We start from the raw sequence: 19,167 nt of genomic DNA, 5'->3' as shown, positions 1-19,167 counted from the left end.
CTTTTAAATAATTCTACTGTGCTAAAAAAAATAATGATATATATATATATATATATATATATATATATATAGTATATGTACATTAAATACTTCATCTCTACAAAACTGAATCACACCATATCACTAACGAATACTTATAATGATATAAGCAATACGCTGCTGAAATTCTACACTACAAACTTTTTTTACCACAACATTTCATACTGGTTCATAGCTAATCGCCTAGCCCAGAAAAATAACTCAGCTAGCATTTCGAGAAATAAATTTAGGCACCATTAACAGTGACTATAATTACCATGCAAGAAATTAACTTGATGTTAGTATATAATTTAACTAACTACGATGACCATATTACTAAATCTATAGCATTCATATTATGCTATGCCATTCACTTAATTCCACAATATGGCATTCATTATATAAAAAAAAAAATACACAGTCTAACTATGACCTTAAGGCTGAATATCCTGGTATCACGTTTACTAATGTAAGTTACTGTTAGAGATGAATATTATTCATGATATTAATATAAAAATTATTTTTTTGTGTTACATAGCTAGAAGGGAGATTCTGTCATTTAATTAAACTTTTTCAATTTAAGTAGACATCTAATCGAGCACATGTCATTAATACCTGGGTAATAGTATGCATTTAGGAGAATTTGCCAGTAAAGTTCAAGTTCTTCAAGTCTTAGGGAGATGGGACCACCCCTAATGTCGTATTTGACATGATCAATAATCTTGAATTTAAATTTATGGTTTGGAAATATTCTAATATGTTTAGCCAATGCATTCTCCATTTTCTTTTTATTGATAGCATACCGGTGTTTGTACACTCACTCCCAGAGCTTACGCTCTGTCTTGCCTATATAAAAAACTGGGCAAGACTGGCACTTCGTTAAATATACTACCAGTTTAGTATTACAATTGTATCTGTCCTTTAATCTGAAGACATGGTCGTTCACCTCAAATCTGTTTCCTACCTCAATGAATTTACAAAAGTTGCAGGATTCACACTTAAACATCCCAGGAAACTTCATCAATTGTGGTCTACTAGATTCCAAGAGGTTCTTGATATTGCACCCTCACCTATATATAATTTTGGGTGAAGTACCTAATCTACTGAATAAGGTTGGGTCGCGTCTAAGCCATTCCCAGTTTTTTCGAACCAAGTTCTGTACAAGATGGCTATCCACATTATAGGTGGTAACTAAGCTCAAGGTGAAATCATCTTCTGTAACTGGACTATCCACATTAAAGTCTAACCCGCACTTTTATTTAGATAGTGATGCTGGTACCCCTCCCAAACTCAAAATCGGGGTGTAAAAGCCTGACCTTCTCTTACTCTGAACCTCATCCGTAAGTGAGTCTATTAAATCACTGGGGTAGACTTGAGCTAAAAACATGTTCCTTAGTAGTTCACATTCCAACTCAAAATCTCTGTCCAAAGTGATAATTCTAGCCGTCCTTACCAGTTGGCCCTTAGCGACCAAATGTTTTTGATGGTAAGGGTGGCAGCTAGAATAATGGAGAAATGAGTTGGAATAGGTACTTTTCCTGAAAATTCTAGACAAATATCGGTTTCTCCCCCTATCTTTTTTAAGATTAATATCTAAGTATGCTATTTCATCACTATCAAAAGTGTGAATGAATTTCAGGAAGGATGTGGTATTATTAAAGTAATCCACTAATCTATTAGCTTCTACAAAATCCCCTTTCAGCATAATAAAAATGTCATCCAAGAACCGAGTATAAAACAAAATCAGGTTCTTGCATTCTCCATATTGAATACAAAATTTGTTTTCCAGAATGCCATTACTAGGTTTACCAAACTGGCTCCACAAGGGGACCCCATGGCAACCCCAATTTGGTGCAAGTAGACATCATTCTCAAAAACAAAATAGTTATTTGATATAATAATGTCCAACAACTCAGATACAAGTGAAATTTCTGAATTGGGGCTCCTTTCTTCTTTAACATCTCCATAATCCATTTGATTCCTTCCAAGTGTGGAATAGATGTATAGAGGTCTTTAACATCTATCGTGAGAAAATTATAGTTCTCGCTGTATTCAAGGTCATTGATTTTCTTTAAAAATGACCATGAGTCTTTACAGACTTGACTCTCACTTGTCAGGTATCTTTTCAGAATAGCATCCACTACTTTCGAGCATGGATAAGTGACAGAATCTCAACCATCCACTAAAGGTCTCATTGGTGGGTTGGTTAGATCCTTAGGGATCTTGGGTATCCCGAATAGTCTCAGGATTTTAGGGTAAGGCATGGTCATGTAGTTGAAGACATTGGCTTCAATTCTAGCTGTTATGAATGAATCGTTCAAATACCCATCAGCATACTTTCTTAATAATTGGTTTTAAACCATAGCTTAAGTCATCTTTATTTATGGATGTCAGCATTGTTTTAGTTTTAAACAGTATTTTTTCATAGTGTGTAGAACATGAAGGGTTAACTATTGTTGCTGATGTCATCACAGCATGTGAGCTGACAGGCTCAAGCACTTCCTGGTATTTTATTTAACTAAAACTTGTACCTTGAATGTTTGCATCTGAAGAAGTTTGATTTTATTAAACGAAAAGCACTTTATGCACTTTAAAACTACTGGTTGCTTTCTGAAGCCTTTTTTTTTCACAAACCTATCTAATCTGCTGGGCATTGTCTATACTTGTACCATGTTGCTAAGGCCCGGAACTCATCACGTAAGTCAATATCCTCACTCCCATCCTTCAAAACCCTGCTGAAAGACTTCCTAGCTAAATGCTGGCTCTGTTTTTGTTCAACACCAGGATAAACATCTTCTTCTTCTTTCGGCTTTTCCCAGTTAGGGGTCACCACAGCGAATCACCTGTCCGATCATGATTGGCAGTGGAGTTTTACAATGTTAAGTTGCCAGCCTGGCGCCCAACCTTCTACAGAAGGCACACACTCATGCCTAGGGCCAATTTAGAGTGTCCAATCCACCTACAGCATGTCTTTGGGATGTGGGAGGAAACCAGAGCACCTGGAGGAAACCCAAGCGACCACAGGGAGGACATGCAGACTCCACACAGAAGGTACCCCAGCCGAGAATCGAACCAGAGAATTTCTTGCTGTGAGGCAGCAACGCTAACCGCTGCACCACTGCTGCCAAATGTGAACAAGTACTATTCATACCTTACACCTCCTTACTCTCTTTTTTCACTCACTTCCTTACTTGTATCAGTTTTCTCTCTCCCCTTGCTTTCTCTCTAAATATGCAATAAGTCTGCTTTTCTCTATTCATATTGCAATTCCTGTTTGTATTATACTAACTTACCTTTAATTTGTCTATAAACTAGCTAAAATTTCTCTAAATATTAAGTCAGTGTTATATAACTTGTATCTATTCCTATATCTATTCTTAACCAATGTTTTCACATTATGTCTAATCTGGTATAATTATTTAAACTGTAGATGTTTTGTATTATTTTTGAAGATTGTAAAATTATTCTTCTTAAAATGTTTTGCAATATTGTGGATCTTTTCCCCCGGGCCTCTGCTAGAAATGGGCTTCTACCCAGTCAGATTTCCCAGTAATCAAATGTCAATAAATAAATAAATTATGATTGCCACCTCAAATTCCATGTCAGGGTAACACATAATGGGGGTATTATTATCAGCTCCTGAAAGGGCATGTCAGTTATGAGACATAGCAGATGGGTACTATTATTGCCAGGTAATATGGTCTGATGAGTGACACATAATGGGGGGTATTATAATTGCCACCTCAAAACTCATGTCAGAGTGAAAAATAAGTGGAGGAATTATCATAGTCACATGATATGGTCTGATAGGTGACATATAATGGAGGTACATATGCATCCTGTGACAGACTACACTGCTATCGAGAATTCATTTCTTTTCTGTATGCCCACTGACTTTCAGTATAGCCATTGGTTCCTGCATGACCCTGAAATGGGTAGTGTAGGCAGGAGAGAATGAGGGAATTAATTAATCTGGGATAGAGACAAACAGGACGTTACATATTCTCAACAACTAATACATTGCAAGAAGCAGCAGGAATGATATAGCCTTTCAATAGGAATAAACAGCAGGGGCAGCCAAACTGGTATTTCCTGGCCAGAGCCATAGCTAGCTTTTGTGGTGCCCTGTACAGTTTTCCAGAGGGGTGTCTCCCCTCAACTTTATGTTCAGGACAAAAAAAAGTGATCACTTTGACTGAAAAAAAAGTTGCAGCAAGCACACAAGCATCTTGCTGCATTCAACTACAGAGCTTCAACTGTGGCTGCAAATAATGCCAACACTGCAATGTTTTGATGCACAAGAAAGCAGTGACTCATAACCATGAAATAAGGCTGTTAACCATAAACCACACATCGGAAGGATGGAGCATCTTCAACAGATGCTGTTTTGAAGAAGGTATATTAAATTAAAGCAAAATGTAATTGATTATATTTGTTCAAAAACTGTGGTTGTAAATCTTGCAGTAAGGAAAATGTATAACGTGTTTAAAAATGTAAGTTGCACTGAGTATGTGACTGTCTTCTATGGAAATGGAGTAAAATTGAATTAAACTAATCGTGTCTTCTGAAATGTGCACGCATTTCCAGCAATTTAGCTTAAAAATACATTACCTTATTTGGACACTAACTTGTTGGTTCCCTCATCCCACCACCCCATTGAAAAACACAAAATATCCCAGCCTTTAGTCTCACTGTGAAACTCCAGAATCTATTTTTATTAAGGCTTCCGAAAACAGAATTCCTTACTATAATATTCTCTTCTCTACTAACACTGTTCTCAGCAACCACCAATCTACATTCCTATTTGTGGCTAGCTTATAGAACCCATTTTATCCAAATTTCTCCCTCCTTGCCCCTTTTACAAGCTATGACTTCCCCCACCTACTTGCATCACAGCAATAACCATGATACAGCTATTTAAAATACTTTGGTTTACCCCTTCAGTCACTGACATAGTATTCCATTAGACTGCCCCGGAAGAATGAAACCCTCTCCTTCCTCAGATCAGAATTTATGCTAACTTTAGTAATTTTAGAACTAGAGTCCTATCACATTTATTTGATGCTATGTAATATAAATGTATAAATATACCCACTTAGTACTTTTTTCCCACCCTCCATACACTTCTTCTCTGCACTCTTCTCTGTCTTAATGCATGGCTAATCTATGTATTAAGAAATATGTGACTGATTAACTCTGTGATTGTAAAAAATCGAATACTTATGTATGCAAACTGCCCAGATATATATGTACACTGGACTATTTTTGCACTTGTCCAACTCAGGAAAATGTAAGCACGCAACAGCAGAAAGATAACTCTGAAAGTGGGTAAATGTAATCAATTAATCTAAACATACACACTGTCATTGGCTAATGGCTATGACCCCCTGCATCCCCCATGTGAAGGATTTTCCCCACGCCCCCAAACTCTATGGGAAACTTCATTGGGAATGTATTTGCAAACCCTTAGATCAATTTAAAAGTACAGTTCTGGTCTTCAAAACCTACACTCTCCATACATCTGACATACATACATTCAATAGACATTATATATTTTTAAAGTAACTGTTCTCTAAGTATGAATCTGGTCCACACCATAAATAAAAAGGGTCATTTGACCAGCTAACTAGTTACCATGAGTAAATAAAATACATACATTGATCTTCTATTATGCTGGTTCTGAATTTTACATTTGCAGTTCATTGATAACATTCTTGTTCTTCTATCTTCTACTTTTTTATAGCTCTGTAACACTGTAATTTGAAATGGAAAATAATCCAATATATCTGTTTTTCGCTTTGTTCTGAACAGCTTTTAAATATGTGCAGGCCACATTGTCTTTTGCTGCCATCTAGTGGTTAAGACTGCTATTTGTTTCTGAACTTTTTGGTGCATCCATTCTTTTGTATTTTAAGTCAACTACAGGCTGTGAGCATATATATGCATATATATATATATATATATATATATATATATATATATATATATATATATATATGACAGGCACAGTGATGCTGGAGACTAATATATGTCTAATATATGTCCCCCACTACCATGTCATTTTATTGTAAGGATAGTAAACACCCAAAATGATGCACTTTGTCATAGCTGCAAAGACTGGTTGGTCTGGCAACTTTTACAGCTTGGGTCCTTCTTTATTAATACATGCACAGATTAAGATTTCTTTCCAGATTGTTTCCTGTGAGATAGGTTCCCCCAGTCATCCATTAACGATAAGACTGAGTCCACTGAATAAAGGAACATTATTTTATGAAATGTGTGCTTGTTGATTTTGCAGCTTAAAGTTTTTAATATGGTTTGCTTATTTCTCTGTGGTGATATTTTCTCTGTGAATTTTATGAAAACATAATTTATTTATTTTACATTTGTTGACTGTGAGTGTCCGACTGAGCTATAGCCCTTTTTCAGCGGAGGCCCAGGGAGAAAAGCTCCAAATAGTACAAGCAATTTTTTTTGTAAAAAGCTCCAAATAGCTTTTTCCTGTCACATACAATAAAGAGTAATTAATAATACTTGCTGTAGTCACTAAGTGAACAAGTCAAAGACAAAAGGAGATGACAGCAGTACTGTGATATAATTAAGGATACAAGTGCATTAGTCGTTGCTTAGAAATTGTGAGAAGTTTGCTATTTAGATTAAGTGTTATGTAATAATAAAACAGTACCAGCAACTTAAAGGTAATTGTAGATTAGGAAATAAAGATAGAAAGTCTGGAGGTAGCTAGAAAAGAAAGGAATAGAGTAAGTTGAGAAGAAAATAGAGAGGGTGATTATGGGGGGAGGGAGTAAGGAGAAAAGGAGAAGGTGGTTACTTTGTTAGATGGATGTGATCAGGGAGGGTGAGAGCAGTGGCAGGCCCAGTGCTTTTTAAAGTACTCTTTGGTGGCTGATTTAAATTGTTTGAGGTGTGTGAGGGGTTCTGATTTCAAGCGGGAGTTTGTTCCATGCAATAGAGGGGTAGTAACTATATATGTTGCACCCAGTTTTTGACTTGGAATTGTAGATATTTAATAGATCTTGGGTTGAGTTATGGAGATGTCTGGTAGGGGAAGAGTGGGAGATGAGGGAGGATAGAAATGGACTGAAAACTGGTTGATATAGAATGGAGTGTATGATTTGGAGCTGAGACAGAAGAAGTAAGTGAGGCAGTTCAAGCCAATTTAGATATTTTAGGAAGAGACAGTGGTGGAGTTTGTAGGTTTGTTGGGCTGCAAATCTAGCTATCTTGTGATAAGTCAACTCTAGCTTAGTGAGTAGGGAAGAGTTGAGATTTGTGAGCATTTGGGAACTATATGTCAAGCAAGGTAGAAGATATGCATGCAGAAGAGAAATCCTAGCTTCAGTGGTGAGGAATTTTTTATTTCTATACAGGAGTCCTAGCTTCTGATGTGTTTTTCTGATACAATTATTTATATGTAGATCAAATTTTAGCTAATCATCTATGGTGACGCCGAGGAGTTTTGTGCTGGATTCGACTTCAATTGGGGTATTGTTTAGGGACATTATGGAGAAGGAAGATTTAATGCGGTTGATGGTTTTAGGAAGAAAGAGTAGCAGTTTTGTTTTTTTAGGGTTAGGATGAGCTGGTTATTGGAGAGCCATGCCTCGACTGAGTTAAAGGATGACTGGGTAGTTGTCAGGAGTTCAGAGGGTGAGTTGCCAATAGTGATGACTGTAGAGTCATCTACGTATTGGACGATGGAAGACTGAAGACAAGAGGATTAGAGTAAGTTAGTGAAAATGTTAAAGAGTAATGGTCCTAGAATGGATCCTTGGGGGAACGCCCATTCTTACTGGAAGGGGAGTAGATAGTGCAGAGTGCCATCTCACTGGTTGCAGTCAGTCAGTGAGATAGCTAGAAAACCATGCAACTGTATCTGGGGAGAAGTTGAGGTCTGACAGTTTGTTCAGTAGGAGAGACAGTGCTGAAAGCCTTTGAGAAGTCAAGGAATAGACGAGATAAGTTTATGTTCATCTTTGGCTAGAGTAATAGTGTTGAGGAAGGATAGTAGAGCTGTGGTGGTACTATGCTTAGGTCAGAAGCTGTGCTGTGTAGGAGTGAGCAGTTTTTCCTGTGAGATATTGCATAACTTGTTTGTGTATACATTTCTCCAGGAGTTTAGAGAGAGGGGAGAGGATAGTGATTGGTCTGAAATTGGAGATTTCTGAGGAGTTACCTCCTTTATGAATAGGTACAGTGTAGAACTGTTTGCAGATTGATGGAACTTTGGATTCAGAGATGGAGCGATTGATTAGGATAGATAGAGGCAGAGCAAGGGAGTGTGCTGCTATCTGGAGAAAATATGAAGGGATATTGTCAGCAGATACAGAGCATGGTTTTAGTTTAGAGAGTAGAGTTTTGATATAGGAAGTGGGAACAGGTTTAAGGGAGAAGGTGTTTGCAGAGTTAGTAGCTGGAGAAGGTTCATGGGAGTTAGGAGTACTGGTGTTAGTGGGGTTGGGATTAAATAGCTTGGATATTGATTCTATAAAATAGGTGTTGAAGGTGTTAGCTGTCTCTTCAGGTGACCTGTCTGGGCAGGGATTGGGTGAGGTTGGGTTGCCAGGTTGTATTATTTGGTTTATAGCGTTCCAGAATTTTTTGTGTCAGATTTTAAAGTTATTGGGTGTTATAGTAGAAGTCTTTGTTGTCTTTGTTGATGAGTGTTTTTGTTTGTTTTCTAAGTTCTTTATACCTTTACAGGTCAGCGGTGAGTTTGGATTGTACCCATATTTTCCAAGCCCTATCTCTGGTTTTCATAAGGGTATGAATAGTGTTGGACAGCCAGGGGGATATGTTAGATTTTATCTGAACTTTTCTGGGTGGGGCTAGTGAATTTAGTATGTTGAGGAAAGTTGAGTTGAAGGCAAGGACTGCTTCATCAAGTGGGAGCTGAGTGAGGAAGTTCCAATTTACTCTAGAGAGGAGAGTTTTAAATGTTTCTGGGTTAAAGTTGGAAAGTTTATGGCAGGTGATCAGCCTGTGTGGTTTAGAGAAGTAATGAGTATATATGATCACTTTTATTGGTGAGTGATCACTCAAGGAGTCAGGAAGTGTTTCTGGATTGTGGTATTTGCAGGGATTTGAAACAACTATCCAGTCAATTAGGGAGCTAGGAGAATGAAAGTTATTAGTATGGGTAGGTTGAGAGATTAGTTGTGTAAATCCATATAGATTTATATGATGTGGAGAGTTAGGACTACTGAGGGCTTGCCAATTAAGATTTACATCCCCAGGAGGATTTTTTCATTAGGGATATTTTGAAAGAGATAGGAAAGTATGTTTTCCAGCAGGGGAGTATTGCCCCCTGGTGGAATATAGATAGCTACTACTGTAATGGTAGTATAGTCATTGAGCTTAAGGTTAGCTGTCAGAACATCAGCAAGTGTAAAGGAGGGGATTGGTTGCTTAGGATGGGAGAGAGTGAGGTTATTGGAGTACACTATGGCAACTCCACCACCTTTTTTGTTTTGGCGGTGGAGGTGAATTATATTATATTCAGGGGGGGAGAATGTCTTTATCTAGACTTTGGGGTTTAAGCCAAGTTTCTGTTACAGAAATAACATCCGGGGTGTGATTAGCTATCCATGCATGAAACTGGCTTACTTTGTTAAGGATGCTTCGGGTGTTGATAGAATAGAAAGAGACTTGTTTATTCATTGTGGGTGACTGGCTAGGGTTGTGGGAGGTGTTTAGCAGAGTGTTACAGTTAGAAATAGGTCAAGGATGTGGGGGTATATCTCCTGAAAAGAGCAGGAATGAAGAGTAATAGTCTGTTTTTGTTTTTAGTGGGTAGTAGTTAAGGTACTTTGTCTTGTTTTTGGATATTAGTGAGTGGGAGGGAGGAATTTGTATTTTAGGGAGTAGGGTGTTCATGGGAAAGATAGATGCAGATCGATATAGGTTGCTGTGGATTAGAGACGCTGTGTGTGCATGGGTAGGTAGAATCTTTATGGAAAGGTGGTAAGTGTGTGGGAAATTATGTAATAGTGAGTAGGATGAATGGTGGAAGCAGGAGTAGAACAGAGAGAACTGAGGCAGGTGTGGTTGAAGAGGGAAGACGTGTTAGAGGTGAGGGGAAGAGGAAAAGTATAAAGGAACTGATATGGGGGAAGGGGGGGAGCAAAGTGATCCTGAACACAATGAGGGTGAATGGAGCGGGGCTACACCTGAAATGGAGGATATTCCAAAGCCAATCTGTAAGTAAAAAAAAAAACTCTGTTGGAGGGGAACCCCACTTGCCAAATGCAGGGTGAAAACCACATAGTATTTTCCTTTTCTGCTTTCCTGTTTAAAAGGGAGTCGTTTAACCATCAGGAGGGGGTGACACAGTAAGTGATAAGCCAAAAGCATTTGTGTAGTTAATTAAAGGAGGGTATTTAGAGTCAGGAATGGGGAGGGAGGAGAATGAGCAGGCCAGGAATTGGAATGGCAAGGCGTTCGTGATATGGTACTCACGGCAGCTAGCTTCTCTTAACAGTAGCAACTATTATTTAGTGAATGCTTAAGGTTTCAATCTGCAATGGCAGAAAACTTCTTTCTATACTTTATAACTGTCTTTTGGAAGAAGTTGGAAGGTTACCATTTGGTGCTGTGAACGTTCTTGGGTATGGCTCTTTAGTCCAGGAGCAAGCAGTTGGTCATCGGCTTTTCTAATTGGTAAATTTTATTTGGGATATTGATATAATTTATTTTCTGGGTCTCCATAAACTGTGAAGGGAGTAAATCCATGCTAACAAGGGGAGATGTTGTTAATTTCAATGGACAGTGAGAATTTCAAGTTGGAATAAATTATTTTATAATGCCCAGCTTAACATTTTACTAGATAAGCATTAACCTGAACATGGTCTTACAGTTCAAAACCACAATTGTAAATGTGTCTAATAAAATCATCAGATCGCTCCTTTTAATGTTATTTTGCCCACTTTGTAATATAATAATAATAATAATAATAATAATAATAATCTTTTCCTTTGGGAAAAACCTGGTTCCCATGAATTATCACATCAATGGTAGTCCACTGAACACAGTTTGACAACAACCTCTCTTTTGACCACCACATTGCCACTGTGGTCAGAAAGTCCTTCTATATGGCACATCTCATTACTAAGGGTTTTGCATCCAGGAAGAAAGAGGTCATTGTCTCCCTCTACTATTCCCTCATTAGGCCAATCATGGAGTACAATGCCCCATTGGCATGTATCTCACTAGACACCTGCAACAACTGGAAAGGCTGCAAAAGTACCTCACAAAGAGGATCCTAGGCCTTAAACACTTGTCCTATATGGACAGACTCACAAAACTCCAACTATTCTCTGTCTCATATCGCCTACTTAGAAGTGATCTCTGCTAGAAATGCTACATTTAAAGAAATCCCAATCCCTCTGCACTGCATGCTCCAGAGACCTCAACCTCATTACCACAATCAACAGAACAAGCTGGAGGGACAGGTTCCTCACCCAGAGACTGCTCTGGAATAGACTTCCCATACATGTGAAGTGGAGTGCCTCACTGGCCCTCTTCAAAAGAAATCTTGATGACTGGATGGGAAACAGAAAATTCACCCCAGGATCACTCCAGTGGCTCTACTCAACAGAAACTCTGGGAACTAAGGTCAGGTGGCATGATGGCAGGGTAATCCTATGGGCTAGGCTTGTAAAAGGTTTGAGGGACATTAGCCTAGTACTCACCTATGAACCTATAATAATAATAATAATTATTATTATTATTGTCATTATGGTTATTGTTATTATTATTAAGGTGCAGCAATGAATTATATGAAGCAGAAAACTCACTGATCCAGCTTATGTAATTCTTTGTAAAAACACTGAACTGGACACAGTAATGATACCGTAGTTGTATATAAAAAACAATAGCCTCTGATTGTGTTAACGTACATTTCCCTGTCTAGTGCTGGAGATAAGTTTATAGAAATGAACAGTGTACTCTTTCACGCTATTGTAATGAGTGCACTGTATGCCAGTCCGTAACCACACTTCCATAACTGCAAATGGTTCTACCTAGTAACATTATAAGCCTTGCTGCTCTCTTTAAAATAGCCATTTGTTAACATAACTAATCACAAACCACACACACACACTAACCTGTATTGTATTTTCTTTCTGCATAAAAAGGTTGGTATACATTAAACAATTGTAAGGCAATATAGGCACTTAAAGAAGTTAATAACTCTTGAATCGTATCACTAATAAGTAATGATGTAGCAGTTGCAAGCTTGATGTTCTTATTACTGAGATAACAGAACAGATATAGAAATGTACTTTACCTTGTACATTTTAAAAATAGATGTTCACACCCAGTGATAACAGCAATAATCTATGGCAGAAAAAAAGACATTATTGGAGGATTTACTTCCTTCTACCTAAAGTATTTGATTCCTTGGCTCTTCCCTCAGGACCAAATCTGCCAGTAAGGAGTATTGGTCCTGATAACCTTCACCCCTGTCATGGATCACTGCACAAACCAACAAATTATAAGCCAAGAGAAAAGCATTTATCACTCTTTGTAAATTCTAAACTGTCACACAGAAACAAGATCACACAGACTACAACAGAAATGACCAGTATGGATATTGTAAAATGCAAAACAGTGTAAGAAACTTCTCTGTTTGGAAGCTTTTCAGTCCATATATCTCTAGTTAATCACGGTATATTGATCAGATCAGACAATAGTAGAAGAAGTAGCGAAATTAAACTCGTCATAAGTCAAAAAAATAATAAAAAATATATAATTTGAAATATTGTACTGAATTACTAAGTATTCAAAAGTAATCCAAGCAAGGCAGGCAGTCTGTTTCCAGTCGAAAATCCTTTATTAAGTACACAGACAAGCGATATAAGTAAAACAAAAATAGAGTATTAGTTTCCTCACAAGCTTTCTAAATATATATATACTTTTTAGCAGGCAAGGGAGTGGTTTATTGTGCTGCAAAACAAAGTGTTATTGGTACACATGTTAAATTCACATCCCTTCCCCCATCAGTGTGACATTTGAGCTGGTCCTGCCCTACTTAGTAGCTGTCATAATAATATGACCCTTATGTACTTTACATAAAATTTATAATGATGTGGTACCTCTTAGTTAACCAGATTATTAAGTAGATTATTAATCCTGTGAGTTGATATTGTAAAATACCCAACATTTCATATACAAAACTGAAACAAACACATATTACTTCAATCGAATGACAAAAATGGAACAGTAGATTGTTTATTTACAAATATGTGTCTGAGAGATCTACATAACTATAATGAAGACAATCCTTTTGAATTACTTTTTAATAGATGTCAATCAGCTGATGCTTGCCTATGCAAGGCCTGCATCTTCAGCAGGTTTGTATCAGCATTAGAGAAGAAAATCGGTTTGGAGACAAAATCAGAGAGGCGAGATTGCATTGGTTTGGACATGTGCTGAGGAGGGATGCTGGGTAGATTGGGAGAAGGATGCTAAGGATGGAGCTGTCAGGTAAGAGGAAAAGAGGAAGGCCTAAGAGAAGGTTTATGGATGTGGTGAGAGAGGACATGCAGGTGGTTGGTGTGACAAAGCAAGATGCAGAGGACAGGAAGAAATGGAAACAGATGATCTGCTGTGGCGACCCCTAACGGGAGCAACCAAAAGAAAATGAAGAAGTAGAAGTAGTTGAGGTGCTGGAATGTTTTATGTGATGTTTTTATTGAAGGCTCCTGGAGTGTATTGTTTGGTTGTGAATTGCTTACTGACTGGATTGGTTTCATCCACAGTATTTTGCAACTTTTCTTGTCAATTAGGTATGAGGGGTGAAATATATACTAGTAGCTGTTTTAGTATAACTTGAAAACATTATGTGATCTGAGGCAACAGTAATTTGGACAAAGAAGAACAAAAATACATACGTAGGTACACACATGCATATACTCAAGTAAAATAAACATGAAACTCTTGAAATATAACAACATAATTTAACATAACGTCTCTGATTTAGATCATGGTACTATAATATCCAAATATACCCTTATTATCTCACATTCCTCCTTTCTATACATCCTACTTCCTTACTCTGTATATCTCTTCTAACATCTTTCATCCCCCACTCTTACTACCCTCTACTCCTTCCTCCGCCATCTCTCCTATCTATGACATATCTGAAATATTATAGATTAAGTTTTTATATTTAAACTGCTAAATAATATTAGGTGTGATTATAACTTCTGAACAGTGTTTTCTACATGTATTCACTTAAATTCTATTTACTACATTCATTGAATAATAATTTTCTATGTGTTTTTGACAGTATCCTTACTGACAGTAAATGTACCTTTGTATCTGATGATTTTCTCCACTATACTTTGCTGAAAGGAGTTATTCATCTCAATCAGACTATCTTCAACAGCAACTGGAAATAAATAAACAAACATACAAACAAATAAATAAAAGCATAAAACTGTATTCATGAACAGCTATAATGGATTTGCTGTTCCCTACCTTATGGCTTGACATATTTTAATAGAAAAGTCATAATACTTTTATAAATAGTATTACACTGAAAACCAAAAGAAAGAAAAATTTAGCATTGTACAAAGTCATCTTTAACATTGTTACCAAAAGGAAACATTTTCCCAGAGGGCAAGCCCTCCTACACCAGTCATGGTGGAGCTGCGACATCAAACCCCTGTATTTCTAAACATATCCTAACTTTGAGCTCCTACACTCTTGAGAATATGGAAGATACTTCATTATCCCCTAAGTTCCAAGAGCTCACTGTTGTCACTGTTCTTTCTTTGACATAAACGAGAGTAAATTAAATCTGATTAATCCAGTGCTGAGGATCGAAGCAGAGAACCTCTTGCTGTGAGGCGGCAACAGTAACCGCTGCACCATGGTCTGAAATTACTAAAGTTGGTATTATGAGCTGATTCCTTATCTAAAGAGAAAGAAAGTACTGTATTCTGCTACTCATATAGCTGCATAGCGAGTTGTACAGTTTAAGCAGACCTTACATCTATGGACTGTAACAGAAAATTTACCCTAGAACATCCCACTGTACTACTAATAGACAGAAGCAGCTCCTAAATGCTTTATCCCATGCATGGGTCCCCTCAAATAATCTGTGGTATGATCCCAGTTTTTTTCATTAGGGGTAATATATAATTATCTACCATGGGATGGGTAAGGCCAATCTATACCAAAATGAAATGGGTCGTTTTGATCACAAAGAGGGAAATTAGCTGATAGAGTAGTCTGCCGGCAATTTTTAATGTTTCCAAAAATATGTTCCCAGTTACCTCTTTCTTCCACATCATGCCTCCAACAATTAGAAATACTGGGTGAGCAAATTGATGTAACTAAGGAATGATTTTTTGAACTGTGATACAGAATTGGAATTGCCAAGACCTAGTAAGGCCTTGCTAAGTTTAATTCTGGTGGCTGCCAAAAAGCAATTACTAGAAAATGAAATCAAAGTCTAAACCAGCTATACTAGAAATAGTGAATATAGTGACAGAGATAAAACACCTGAATGTGGGATCTTTAGAAAAGTTAGGCAAATAATTACATAGAAAAAATGGGAATTATGGGAACAATACATACAGAATAATGTTTTGGAGGAGTAATGAGGTTTAAGGGGAGGCAGGATGTGAATAAGCTTTGTAATATAAGACTGGGTAGATTATAAGTGATGTATAATGTTTGAGAATGAAAATATGTCAATGTGGTTTGTTTTCATTTATATAAATGTATGATTGCCTGTGTCATACGTGATAATTTAATTAAGATGTTTCTTGTTTAAATAATACAAAAAGGAAATTGGCTAGGCTTAAAATAGTCCACAACTGCAAATAGCCTAGTACTTAACAATGAACCTATCACAGGATCATAGGATCATAGGAGGTTACTAGGCTAATGGTCCTGGGATCCTTACAAGCCTAGCCAAGAGTTTATCCCCCAAAAAGAAACCTCAGTCAGCACCTGTCACCCCTGTCAATGAGGGACAAAGGCTGAACCCCTGGGACAAATTTATGGTTTCCCATCCATTCATCAAGGTTGCATTTGAAGAGAGTCAGTGAGGTCCTCTGTTTGACATGTATGAGAAGTCTATTCCAGAGATGGGGCAGCCTCTGGGAGACAAACCTGTCTCTCCAGTAGGTTTTTGTTGATGTTGCATATTAGATTTAGGCCTATCAAGTGGGTAATGCATGAGGAGTTAGACTTATGGATATGCAGCATCTCCAGTAGGGCAGGGTCCAACATTGCCTTGTAGGCGAGACACAGAATACCTCTGAGCAATCTGTATGATACCGAGTAGAGTGATAGTGTTTTAAGCTTGTCCACATAGGATAGGTGTTGGAGGCCATAAATTCTCTTTATGAGGTATTTCTGTGGCTTTTCAGTTGGTGCAGGTGTTTGGAGAGGTACATACCAAATGGGGCATTATACTCAATTATAAGTCTAATAAGAGAGGAGTACAAATTGGTAAGAACCTCCTTTTTTCTGTATGCAATCCCTTTAATTATGAGATGAACCAAGTAAAAGACTTTTCTGACCACAGCCGCCACATGATGATCTAATGTGAGATTGTCAACAACCTGTGTACCCAGGTCTCTCACCACAGGTTGTGTGCTTAGGGGGTTTCTGTTGATGTGGTAATCAGGAGGGGCTGTGTTTTTGCTGAATGGTATAATAATACATTTTTATACTATAAGTGGTATTTTATTCAGTTTGCAGTACACTTTTATTGTTTGGTTAAACAAAAATATTATTTTATCTGTTACTGTATCTGCATCTGTAGTGTTTCTGGTATCTTCTGGTATCTGATTTAGTGTTTTCCTCTGCTATTCCCAAATTTTGCTGATCTCTTATAAGTTTTCCAATAAGCCTTTGGTCAACATTAGCTTCCAAGAACCAGTGGCAATAGCTCTGTGGCAGAGAATTAAACTGCTACTGCATTCTGGAAATAGGCATTTTTGGCTAAATTCCGAGCTAGTTTTTTTTTTTTCGTTTTTTCCCATAATGGGATAAACAGCACAGGGTGCTGCTATGCTGAATGCTGCACAGCACTGTATTAGACACAGGTTCTTCTAATGCCCAATTCTCTACAAACAAATCGAGTCATTCTCACACCCACTAAGAAACTGTAGCTATATTCCATCACTCTCTACTAATTAGATTTCAGCCCAGTAATATCTTATTTTATTCATCTTTATTAATTTCCCCTCTTACATTACAAATACAGGACATTTTTAAATATATTCATAAGGCATATGCCTGTACAGAAATAGGGCCACTTTCTAATAAATTACTGTACTCTTGGATTAAAACAGAAGATCAACCAGCATGAGTGGCCTCACTAGCCAGCATCATAGCACTTGATATACTCAGGCAGGATAACAATTGCCTGAATCACACAGCCAAAGAGTTATTCCTTAGCTTGTTGCTGTCTATATATGAGAGATGCAAGTACATATTAAAATGTGAGGCCTCCCTCTCATAACCAACCACAGCTTGTGAGCAACAAACACCAACACTGCTTTCCAGACAAATACACAGTAAAATGTGATATCCTGATGCTGCTAAAAAGTCCCTTACTAGGCCTCCAAGACCTAGTAAATCTAGGGTTTACCAAAACTTAGACACTACAACACTAATATTAGCACTAGCACAATAAAAGAGCAATGTATAAATAGCTATGGGGCTATCTGATGATTTCACTTACCTAGTAGGTGTCCATGTGGTATCCCACCATGCAGGAAATGATTGTAAAGTAAATTATTGTGCCAAATGTGGGAATCATCAGTACTGCCAGGATGCTGACCTGAGATATGGGTGATACAACCTATCAATTGATGAAGTGTAGCCCTTCCTGTTATGACATCCCCTCATGGAGCAGGTGGGGCTGTGATAGCCACATGGGTGCAATCTATGACACCAAGCACATCAGGGAAGCATGCCAGACTGTAAAAGGCAAGCATGGTGGTAGATCAGGCATTAGTGACTGTAGGAAATAAGAACGCTCCTTCACATGGGCTTGAATAACATCAATGAATTGCTGCAGTAGCCAGTGTGTTTTCAGATTAACTCTGAAAGGTCCCCATGGAAAGTTTAGTGGCAGCCATATACACCTTGGCTTCCATAGGAATAAGAAGACTATTCGTTCTCTCAGTTCCAGTTTGTGGGCCACTCATATTCACCAAAGCCCTGATCATGTGACTGGTCACACAAAAGTGGTCAAGAATCTCCTTTTCCTTGAAACCGTAATGGGTTGGCCATTGCTGGCAATCCCTCTACTTTGGATACTGCATCCCACCAATTGTGCTGGGTTGCTGTACAGCAACAAGTTTTTCAAAGCATAAATCATGAAACTTAGAGCTTCTGCAAGCATCTTCACCAACTGCAAAGTGATTAAGAATGGCAGTACTTGACTTTTTATAGCTTATGTGTGTAGCACACATTTGAATATTCTATAACTCTGAATCTCAAAAGGCAGGAAAGGCACTCCATTTGCATAGCATCACAGCAACATTTACATGTGTTTCCTCATTTAGATGTCATTATGCATTCATTTACATGTAACTTTTAATGTAAATTTTATACTGTATGAATCAAACTGCATTTTTACATGTCTGCAACTCGCACAAGTGACTACTGCACACATGCATAAACTGACTATGAATACCACTCTTATTTTCATCATAGCTATCCAGCTCCTTTCCATGAGTAATACTGGATTTACAACAGACACACTGATAGATCTATCCAATCAGCATACACATTTTAAAATATTATTTTATAATTACACATATAAGTTTAATAGGTAATATTTTTTATGTTTTGTCAACAGTTTAAATATGTGTACATGTTAACCTAATTCCTAAATTTCACTTTGTATAATTTTGAGTTAACCATTTTCTCTGAAGATAATGTATTCAATATCAGCAAAAAGGCTTCCTAAAACTTAGCTTGAAATCCATGTAAGCTTTCCTGATCTCTAATCTTGTGTGGAAGCTGATTTGAGCAGGTTGGTGCTAATTCTGACAAAGCTTTCTCATTAAGGGCTAGTCCTAAAGGGATTTGTTTAATGAAAGTGCATGCCTGTGCTTCCTCTTGGACAATAAGTATATCATACCAATGCTATTC

Source organism: Protopterus annectens, chromosome 6.part0 (assembly GCF_019279795.1).
Source record: "Protopterus annectens isolate FY-2018-M chromosome 6.part0, PAN1.0, whole genome shotgun sequence".
In the NCBI taxonomy this organism is placed as follows: Eukaryota; Metazoa; Chordata; order Ceratodontiformes; family Protopteridae; genus Protopterus; species Protopterus annectens.
This window is presented reverse-complemented; position numbering follows the sequence as displayed.